This window comes from Natator depressus, chromosome 23, assembly GCF_965152275.1.
Source record: "Natator depressus isolate rNatDep1 chromosome 23, rNatDep2.hap1, whole genome shotgun sequence".
Lineage (NCBI taxonomy): Eukaryota > Metazoa > Chordata > Testudines > Cheloniidae > Natator > Natator depressus.
The window spans coordinates 6,723,356-6,733,805 of NC_134256.1; positions in this window are offsets into that span (position 1 = coordinate 6,723,356).

The window sequence follows — 10,450 nt, forward strand, 5'->3', positions numbered from 1 at the left end:
GCAGAAAGAGAGGGTTGAGCGTTGGAAAGTTCACCAAAGCACAGTTAATCGTGCAGCTGGAGGGGGATGACCGCTCTAAGGAACAGATTCCTGACCCCAAATGGGGCTATAGCAGGATCTGGGAGCAGCTGGAGTGGGAGCCAGGCATCCCCAAGACTCCTGTCCCCGACCAGACGAGGGTCTTCACGATCGGGTTCCCCATCGGGGGATCGGAGACGGACGGGATTGGAGCTGAGTCCGAGAGAGCAAGAGGACTGTGAGAGACAGCGAGAGCCCGAGAAAGAGCTGCAGAAGCAGCAGCAGCAGCATGAACTGGCGATGGTGGAGCGGAGAGGTCTAGGGGACCCCCCAGGGGTGAGTGGGGATAGACCCCGGGGTGCCAGTTCCGCAGGGAACCTCGAGAGTAAATTGCTGCCCCTGGTTAAGGAGGGGGGGATGTGGATGCCACCTCACTGCCTTTGAGCAGGCTGGAGATTTGAACCAGGGGGACCCTGCAGAAAAGCCCCGGTGTCTAGCTCCCTTGCTGGGTCCCAAGGCCATAGACTCCGTCAGCCAGATGGGTGGGGAGGTGGACAGGCTCCCACTCCTGACCCCAACCTATATGTCTGTGTGGAGTTTCCTGGGGTTAGGCCCCTCGGACCTCCAGTGGGAGCGGAAGGTGATGGTCAATGGGGAGACATTCCTGGGGTGGCGAGATCCTGGGACAGAGAGAACTGTTGCCAGGCCCCGGGTGGTGCAGCTTCAGATGCTGAGGGGCTGTGTGAGGGTCCCAGGGATGAAGCCCCTCGCCCTCCCTATGGCTCAGATCCCTGTGCAGACCCAGAAGGGGTCGGGCTGGCTGGTTGTTGGGGTTCTCAGCTGTTCAGGACACCAGCTGCGAGACCCTGTTGTGGGGTGACTGTGTCTCTTTGGGACAGGATCCAGGCCCTGCTCCTGTAACTCCCAAGGGTTTGAATTTGAATCCAGGGAACCAATCGGCGGAGAGGGAAATGGTCAGTGAAAATGCAGATGACCTGGCTGTCAGGGGGGGAGGAGCCGCTAGGCTCAGGCTACCTGCCTGCCTGTAACCAGACCCCCTGGGGCTGGGTGGGACAGAGAGATGCTCCCCACCCCCCTTGCACACTGGAGAGGGGGCTCACTCTGGCTCTGATGCAGTGAGGAAAGCAGGGAGCTCGCTGCCTACCCCCACTGGGACAGCAAGGGCAGTGCTGAGCACAGTGGGAGCTGAGACCCCAGCTGAGTGGGGGGAGACACAGGCAGGGCAGGGGATCTGTTGGGAGTGGCAAGGTGCTTGGTAAGGAAAGTCTGGATGAGCCTAGGCAGCCTTGTGAGCTGATGGCTGTGTCTAGTCAGCAGTGGGGGAAGGCGAGGAGAGTGGAAGCTGAGTGTCCCTGGACCTTACCTGTTAGCTGGGTGGAGAATTGGGACAGTGAAGGAAACGTGCCTGTGTCTGTCAGGGGTATTGACTTGCCTATGGAGAGAGCTACCCTGATCTCCAAGCAGTTGTCTGTGACCAGCCTTGTGTGCTGGGACAAGAGGAATGAGATCCCAAGCTGTGTGTCTAGGAAAGGAGAAAGTGTGTTCGGCTCTTCTTTGTCTGTGGAGCAGAAGGGGCCTTTCAGCCTGTGCTGGTTGAGGGTAGTGCAGTTGTCTCAGAGTTGGTTCTGGATTCAGCTAAAGCCCAGGAAGGGAAGGGTCCTAAGTTTGTGTCTGCTCGGGAGAATGGCCCTGTAACTAGATCGCATCCAGTTAGTGTCTATATAAAATCCCTGAGACCAGACAATTCGGGTGCTTGTATTTTGCCTGTTGCTAGTGTGTTGTTGGGAAAGGGTGGAGCAACTCTGACTAATCAGGGTGAGATCCTAGCCAGGGCACAAGGAGAGCATAAAGGTGATGTGATTGTGTTACCTACTGAGGGTGTGGAAACGTAGCAAGAAGGAAAAGATTCCTGAACTTGTGTGTGGCAAAGGGAAGGTGAATGCTTCTGACCTTTTATCTAGGAAGTCTGTAAGTTTGCCTGAAAGGGGATTGTGTAGGAATCCGCCGGATGGGCCAGACGTAATTCTGGATGTAAGGGAGACCCAGAAAGAGTCGGTTGTTGCTCAGGAAAGTGTTCCTCTAGAGCAAGCCCTAGGTAAAGAGGGTAAGAGCAGAATTTCTGTGAGGGATGAATTGTTGCATAGAAAAGCCCTCGGGAAAGGAATCCTCATGGAGTCTTTGCAAGCAGTTTACTGCAACTGAAGGGTGTGAAAGTAATTTGATCAAGAAAGTTTCAGTTCCTAACAGCCAGAAATTTTCTGTTGTGAATGGATCCACTGACTTTCCTGTTGAAAGACCCAGTGTGGATAGCTTTGAGAAGGTCTCAGATGGAGTGAAAGCTGTTAAGAAAGTTAAACAGTCCTATAACCAAGTGGCTGTGTTTGGCCAGCTTGTTGGGGAGAAGACCCAATCCCAGTTTGAGTCCCTGGGGTTTTGGGGGTGGCCAAAGGGCACGGGCCACATAAACCTTCCCACATGCTGCCTGCGAGTGCTATCGACCACCCCCGACCTAAGGGAGGGCGTGAAACTGGAAGGGCCTGGTGTAATACCTACCAAGGAATGGGAGAGATGCTGGGGCATCCATGGGAACGCTGGTGGCTCCAAACTTCCCCAGGTCACTGGCTAAAGTGACCCCGCTCAGTTCGATCTCGAAGGGGGGAGAGATGTGACAAAGTGGGACTGTTCTTAATGTTTCCTCTGAATAGTGTGGGGGTGCCTCAGTTTCCCCTATACAGTTCTTGAGTATCTGGGTGGTGGAGTAAGGGTGTATGATCACTGCAGAGCCCTAGAGGGCAGGTGTGTGCAGGGGTCTGGACACAGAGAATGGCCGACACCCTGTTTCCTGGTAACTGATGGCCTGGGCCCTTCCCCCCTGCAAGGTGAGAGCTGAAGGGTTGGAGAACAAAGGAATCAGGTGACCTCCTGGCCCGGGAAAGGAACAAAGCCCAGAGGAGGTGCGGCTGGAGGGAGTTTCAGTTTGGGGCTAGCTGGGACATGGAGTGAAGTACAGACGTGGTTGTCTGGCTCACTGCCCCCCAAAATGGACCCAGCTGAGGGGTCCTGTTCTCTGCACCTGCAAGCTCTGTGTTAGACCATGTTCCTGTCGTCTAATAAACCTCTGTTTTACTGGCTGGCTGAGAGTCACGTCCGACTGCGAAGTTGGGGGGCAGACCCTCTGGCTTCCCCAGGACCCCGCCTGGGCAGACTCGCTGGGGGAAGCGCATGGAGGGGAGAGGATGCTGAATGCTCCGAGGTCAGACCCAGGAAGGTGGAAGCTGTGTGAGCTGTGTGTCCTGAAGACAGGCTGCTCACAGAAAGGCGACTGCCCCAGAGTCCTGACTGGCTTCATGGGGAGCAGTTCCAGAGCATCGCCAAGGGACTCCGTGACATGGGGTTCCCCAAGGAAGCCTTGACGGACCAAGGATCCAACTTCATGTCGGCCCTGCTCCGGTGCTTGTGGGAGAAATGTGGGGTCCGGCACAACTGGGCCTCAGCTTATCACCCCCAGTCCAATGGGCTGGTGGAGAGGTTCAATGGGACGCTAAAGATGATGCTGAAAACCTTTATGCACCAGCACCCGCAGGAATGGGACAAGTACTTACCTCACCTGCTGCTCACGTACAGGGAGGTACCCCAGGAGTCTACCGGATTTTCACCTTTCAAACTGTTATATGGAAGGAGGGTAAGGGGCCCCCTGGACCTGATGAGAGACGAATGGGAGGGGAAGACCACTCCCAATGGAGAGTCAGTGGTGGAGTATGTCCTGATCTTCCAAGAGAGACTTGCTGAACTCATGGGCCTGGCCAGGGAGAATCTGGCCAGAGCCCAGAAGAAGCAGAAGGTCTGGTATGACCGCACGGTGCGGGCCCGTGCCTACGCCACCAGGAATCAGGTGATGGTTCTCATCCCCGTGAGAAAGAACAAACTACAGGCCACCTGGGAGGGCCCTTTCAAGATTGTCAAGCAGCTAAATGAGGTAAACTATGTGGTAGAGCTGTCAAACCGGGCGCACCACTGCCGGGTGTACCGTGTGAATATGATGAAGCCATATTATGCCAGGGGGAATGTGGTGTTGGCCGTGTGTGGACATTGGGAGGAGCAGGGAGATGACCCTTTAGTAGATCTATTCCCTGGGATCAGAGCTGGTTCACCCCTGGAAACAATTCCCCTCTCGTATCAGCTAACCCCTGCCCAGCAAGCTGAGATCAGAGGGGTGCTGCATCCATACCGACAGCTGTTTTCCAACCAGCCTGGATGCACTAATCTCACTGTCCACTGGGTGCAGACAGGATCGCACCTGCCGATAAGATGCTCCCCCTTCCGAGTCACAGGGAAAACTGCTCAGGACCTGGAAAGAGAGGTCCGGGACATGCTGGCTTTGGGGGTGATCCAGCCATCTGCCAGCCCTTGGGCCTCGCCAGTGGTGCTGGTCCCCAAAAAGGACGGGTCGGTCTGGTTCTGTGTGGACTATCGGAAGCTCAGTGCCATCACTGTATCTGATGCCTACCCCATGCCCAGGCCTGATGAGCTCCTAGACAAATTGGGAGGAGCTCGATACCTTACCACCATGGACCTTACAAAGGGATACTGGCAAGTGCCGCTGGATGCAGATGCCCAGCTGAAATCGGCCTTTATCACCCCTCTGGGGCTCTGAGTTCCTGACCCTGCCTTTCGGCCTCAAGGGAGCGCCGGCCACCTTCCAGCGCCTGGTGGACCAGCTACTGAGGGGGATGGAGAGTTTTGCCATGGCGTGTATTGATGAAATCTGTGTCTTTAGCCAGACCTGGGAGGACCATGTGTCCCAGGTTAGACAAGTGCTGGACTGACTCCAGGGGGCTGGGCTGACTGTAATAGTGGAGAAGTGTAAGGTGGGGATGGCTGAAGTATCTTACCTGGGCCATCGGGTGGGGAGCGGCCGCCTAAAGCCGGAACCAGCTAAGGTGGAGGTGATCAGAGACTGGCCCGCTCCCCACACCAAAAAGCAGGTCCAAGCCTTTATTGGGTTGGCAGGATACTACCGAAGGTTTGTGCCCCGCTTTAGCGCCATAGCCACCCCCATCACCGAGCTAGAAGAGGGAAGCCAGACAAGGTGGTCTGGACCGAGCAGTGCCAGGAGGCTTTCCGGGCGCTGAAGGAGGCTCTGGTCAGTGGCCCAGTTCTGGCAAACCCAGACTTTGACAAGCCCTTTATGGTGTTCACCGACGCCTCAGACACGGGACTGGGGGCAGTGTTAATGCAGGAGGATGAAAAGGGGGAGAGACACCCCATCTTGTACCTGAGCAAAAAGCTGCTACCCCGGGAGCAACACTACACGGCCATCGAGAAGGAGTGCCTGGCCATGGTGTGGGCCCTCAAGAAACTAGAGCCCTATCTCTTCGGGCGACACTTCACCGTGTACACCGACCACTCTCCCCTGACCTGGCTGCACCAGATGAAAGGTGCCAACACCAAACTCCTGAGGTGGAGCCTGCTCCTGCAGGATTACGACATGGACGTGGTCCACGTGAAGGGAAGTGCCAACCTGATAGCGGTTGCGCTGTCCCGGAGAGGGGGCCCTGAACTTCCCCAGGTCACTGGTCAGAGTGACCCCGCTCAGTTCAGTCTCGAAGTGGGGAGAGATGTGACGCAGCAGGGAGGGGGGAGTGTTGACCTGGGAATGTGGCAGGGGAGTTTCACTGGGGATGGGAGACCTGAGAGCCTGTCACCTGAGCCAGGAGGGGGAGGGGGCAGGTAACACCTCTGCCCGGGAATGTGGACAGAGGCTGCAGGAGAGAGCCTGCTGTGGGGGCGGGGGTTAGTTTCAGTTTGGTGCTGGGTGGTGGAACGCAGGGAACCCCAGGGCTGGGGTCTAAGCTCCCTGCTCCCCCAGAAGAACTTGATTGAGGGGTCCTGGGTGTACCCACAAGCTCTGTTTTAGACTGTGGTCCTGTTGTTCAATAAACCTTCTGTTTTACTGGCTGGCTGAGAGTCTCAGTGAATCCCAGGACGAGGGGTGCAGGCCCCGGACTCCCCCACACTCCGTGACAATCTCAAACATAGTTACTCAAAGTCTGAGATGGTTTGCAGTGGTCACTAGCTGGGCTACTGGGGGCCCTCCTTCTGTCCAGCTGATGGACAGTTTAGGTGTGTGCTCCTTGCCCAAAGGAAAGCTCCCTTGGGCTGCTCTGAGATGTTTACTTTTACTTCATTTTTTGTAGTTAACTCTTACAAATCACATATCCCACAGTAACCACTACAGAGTCAGCAATTCTCCTAACTTCAACAAGTTTTTCTCATTATGTCTGATCACCAACGCATTTATAATATTTCTAGTCATAACAACAATAAAGCTTATATGTCAGGGGCCCTTAGGTCTGTTAACTTTTCTATCCCATACTCCCATTCTGATTAGCAAAACTGTGATCATGCAGCTGTTTGGCCTTGCTGCCTCTCGGAGTCCTAACAATCATTCCTAGCTACGTGGAATTTGGTTTTCAGCTAACAGCGGCTGGACACACAAAATGGCTGCAGTTCTATCTGATCAAGTTCTGGAGTTATAACAAGGCTGGAACATTTACCTACCAATTTTTAACTCCCATGCATTCAGCAACTTTACTATTAGTGCCTGTCACTGTAGTTTAAATGATCCAGCCCTTGACTCCCTGCCAGCCCCCACCAGGGCCTGACAAGCTTTGGATTCTGTAAAGCAGTGGGGCAGGGATCCAGCAGGTGCCTTTGATTCCTTGATGAGCTTTTTCTTGCACTGGGTGTGTATGAAATGTCATGTGAAGGAAGCAATGAGTGTGGGACTGACCCTGAACTGAAGGAGGGAAATGGCTGTTTAAGAAAGATGGGGGAAGAATAAAAGTGGTCCACAACGATGAGGAAAGATTAGCAAGCTGTTGCTGTAACTACTTGGCCACTTAGTCTGATGGGTTTATTGTTTGTTTTTAAGGTCTCGGTTGCCTGTAATCTTTTCCCCAGCTGATAGGGTTGCCAACTTTCTCGTCTCACAAAGCCGAACACCCTAGCCCTGCCCCTTCCACAAGGCCCCACCCACTGCTCACTACATTTCCCCTCCCTTGGTGGCTTGCTCTCCCCCACTCTCACTCACTTTCACTGGGCTAGGGCAGGGGGTTGGGGTGTGGGATGGGGTGAGGGCTCTAACTGGGGATGCAGGCTCCTGGGGTGGGGCAGAAATGAGGGGTTCAGGGTGCAGGAGGGGGCTCTGTTCTGGGGCCGGGAGTTGGGGTGTGGCAGGGGGTGAGGGCTCCAGCTGGGGGTGCAGGCTCTGGGGTGGGGCTGGGGCTGAAGGGTTTGGGGTGCAGGAGGGGGCTCCAGGCTGGGGGGTGGGGCTGAGGGATTCAGAGTGTGGGAGGGGGCTGGGGTGTGGGGAGTGGGTGAGGGCTCTGGGGTGGGGCTGTGTATGAGGGGTTCAGGGTGTGGGAGGGGGTTCTGGGCTGGGGAAGGGGGTTAGGGTGCAGAGTGGGTGAGGGCTCTGGGGAGGATGAGCAGTTTAGAGTGCAGGAGGGTGCTCTGGGTTTGGGGGGGCTCAGGGCTGGGGCAGGGGGTTGGGGCATGGACTTACCTCAGGTGGCTCCCGGTCAGTGGTGCAGCGGGGGGGCTAAGACAGGCTGCTTTCGCCCCCAGACACCACCCCACCCTAGCTCCCATTGGCTGGGAACCAGCCAAGGGAGTGCGGAACTGGTGCTCCAGGCAGCGCATGGAGCCCCATGTGTCCCCTCCGCCTAGGAGCCGGACCTGCTGGCCATTTCCGGGGCGCAGCGCCGTGCCAGCCAGGACAGGTAGGGAGTAGCCCGCCTGAGTGGCTCAGCACCGCCGACCAGACTTTTAACGTCCCGGTTGGCAGTGCTGAGTGGAGCCGCCAGGGACTCTTTTCGACCGGGTGTTCCGGCTGAAAACCAGACAGCTGGTCACCCTACCAGCTGGCCATAGGTGGTGGTGGTGGTGGGGAGAGGTTTTGGCTACTGAAAGGACTCTCTGTGGCATTGTAAAAGACTACAGCCATGTCTATACTAGACCGCTTACAGCAGCACCGTTGTCTCGCCACACTACGGTTGTGTTCTCATCGAAAAGGCATTTCACTGAATTATCATTTCCAATTGTTTGCTCAGACCAGTTCCCCAGGACTCTCTCTGCTGTGCAGTCGTGTAAGTGTGGCCATAGCTGAATCACAAGAGTTCCTGCCAATTTAATTTCCCTTCTGTCTGGAGCATGATTACAGTGTGTTTGGGGTTAATGACATTGCTGTAGATCAGAGGTGGGCAAACGACAGCCTGTGGGCCACATCTGGCCTGCGAGACCATCCTGCCTGGCCCTTGAGCTCCCGGCCAGGGAGGCTAGTCCCCGGCCCCTCCCCTGCTGTCCCCCCTCCTCTGCAGCCTCAGTGGTGGCGAGCTCCTGCCGGGCGGCTCGGGTGCCAGTCCTGCTGCTCTGAGTGGCATGGTCAGGGCGCGGGGAGCAGGGGGGGTTGGATAAGGGGCAGGGGGTCCTGGGGGGCAGTTAGGGGACAGGGAGCAGGGGGTGGTTGGATGGGGCGGAGGTTCTGGGTAGGGGGGCGGTCAGGAGACAGGGAACAGGTGGGGGTTGGATAGGCATGGGAGTTCCTGGGGGCCTATCAGGGGGTGGGGGTGTGGTTAGGGGTTGGGGCAGTCAGGGGGCGGGGGGGTGGATAGGGGGTGGGGTCCCAGGGGGAGGTGGTCAGGGGACAAGGAGCAAGGGGGGGTTGGATGGGTCGGAAGTTCTGAGGGGGGTGGGAAGGGGCGGATAGGGGACAGGGGCCAGGCTGTTTGGGGAGGCACAGCCTTCCCTACCCAGCCCTCCATACAGTTTTGGAACCCCGATGTGGCCCTCGGGCCAAAAAGTTTGCCCACCCCTGCTGTAGATAGTTGTTTGTTCCCCATCTTGACAATTGAGACAAGTCTTTTCTCACTCGTCTCTCCTGCCATTCAGGGATTCCAATAGCAGGGGTCAGGTTTTCCCTGGGAATCTGAGCTTTATTCAGGGGGTTGGTGGCTCTTTTCCTTCCTCACCCTGGAGGGAACTCAGCCTTTCATTCCATCCCCGGCATTCCCTGAAATTACACCAGCTGCAGAAAGAAAGAGGAGAGGGAACATCTCACTGTCGGAGATGAAGGTGTTCATGTCCCCTCTGTTTAACCATACATCTCTGGTGCAGGAGAGACGGTTTCAGTGGGACTGAATGCCCTGGCTCAGAGAAGAGACAGGAAAAGATTTTGCTGTTCATGTAAAGGAAATTGCGTCTCTGTGTGAAACTGACGAGGGAAATTAAATGCCCACGTGGTGGTGCAATGCCCTCAGGAATGTGGCTGGAAAGGATGCAGGCTGAAAACGGAATTAACTCCTCTCATCGGCGCCAATTCCATGGGTGCTCTGGGGCTGGAGAACCCACAGGCAGCCCAGCTCCCCGCCCCAGCTCATCTCGCCTCCACCTCCTCCCCTGAGCGTGCCGCATCCCTGCTTCTCCTCCCAGCGCTTGCTGCCATAACAAGCTGCGGGGGGGGGGGGGGGAAGGGGAGGAGCGGGAACACGGTGTGCTCAGGGGAGGAGGCGGGGAAGAGGCAGGGCCGGGATTTGGGGAAGGAGTCCGATGGGGCAGGGAGGGGGCAGAGTTGGAGTGGGGACTTTGGGGAAGGGGTTGGAAAGGAGGCAGGGCAGGGGTGGAGTCAGGGTGGGGCTGGGGGGTCGAGAACCCACCAGCGCCAGGAGAAGTTGGCACCTATGACTCCACTCCCTGGGAACTTGACTGAATTGACTCCACTCCCTGGGCACATGACTTACGAGGAGAGGCTGAGAGAACTGAGGTTATTTAGTCTGCAGAAGAGAAGAGTGAGGGGGGATTTGAAAGCAGCCTTCAACTCCCCGAAGGGGGGCTCCAAAGAGGATGGAGCTCGGCTGTTCTCAGTGGTGGTAGATGACAGAACAAGGAGCAATGGTCTCAAGTTGCAGTGGGGGAGGTCTAGGTTGGATATTAGGAGACACTATTTCACTAGGAGGGTGGTGAAGCACTGGAAAGGGTTACCTAGGGAAGTGGTGGAATCTCCATCCTTAGAGGTTTTTAAGGCCTGGCTTGACAAAGCCCTGGCTGGGATGATTTAGTTGGTGTTGGTCCTGCTTTGAGCAGGGGGTTGGACTAGATGACCTCCTGAGGTCTCTTCCAACCCTAATATTCTATATTCTATTAATTAAAATGACATTTGATTCTTTTCTTGATACTCAGAAATGAGATATTAATTCAGACATAAGGGAAGTGTGGGGTGAGGCTTCTTTAACTGTTGGTAAACACATGAACTTGATTCCCAGGAAGGGAGAGAGGAAAAACCCAGAGATGCCTTTAATCCCAGGCTGGGGTCTCCTGGGCAATGGGAAACATCCCTTATTTGCTGCTGCTA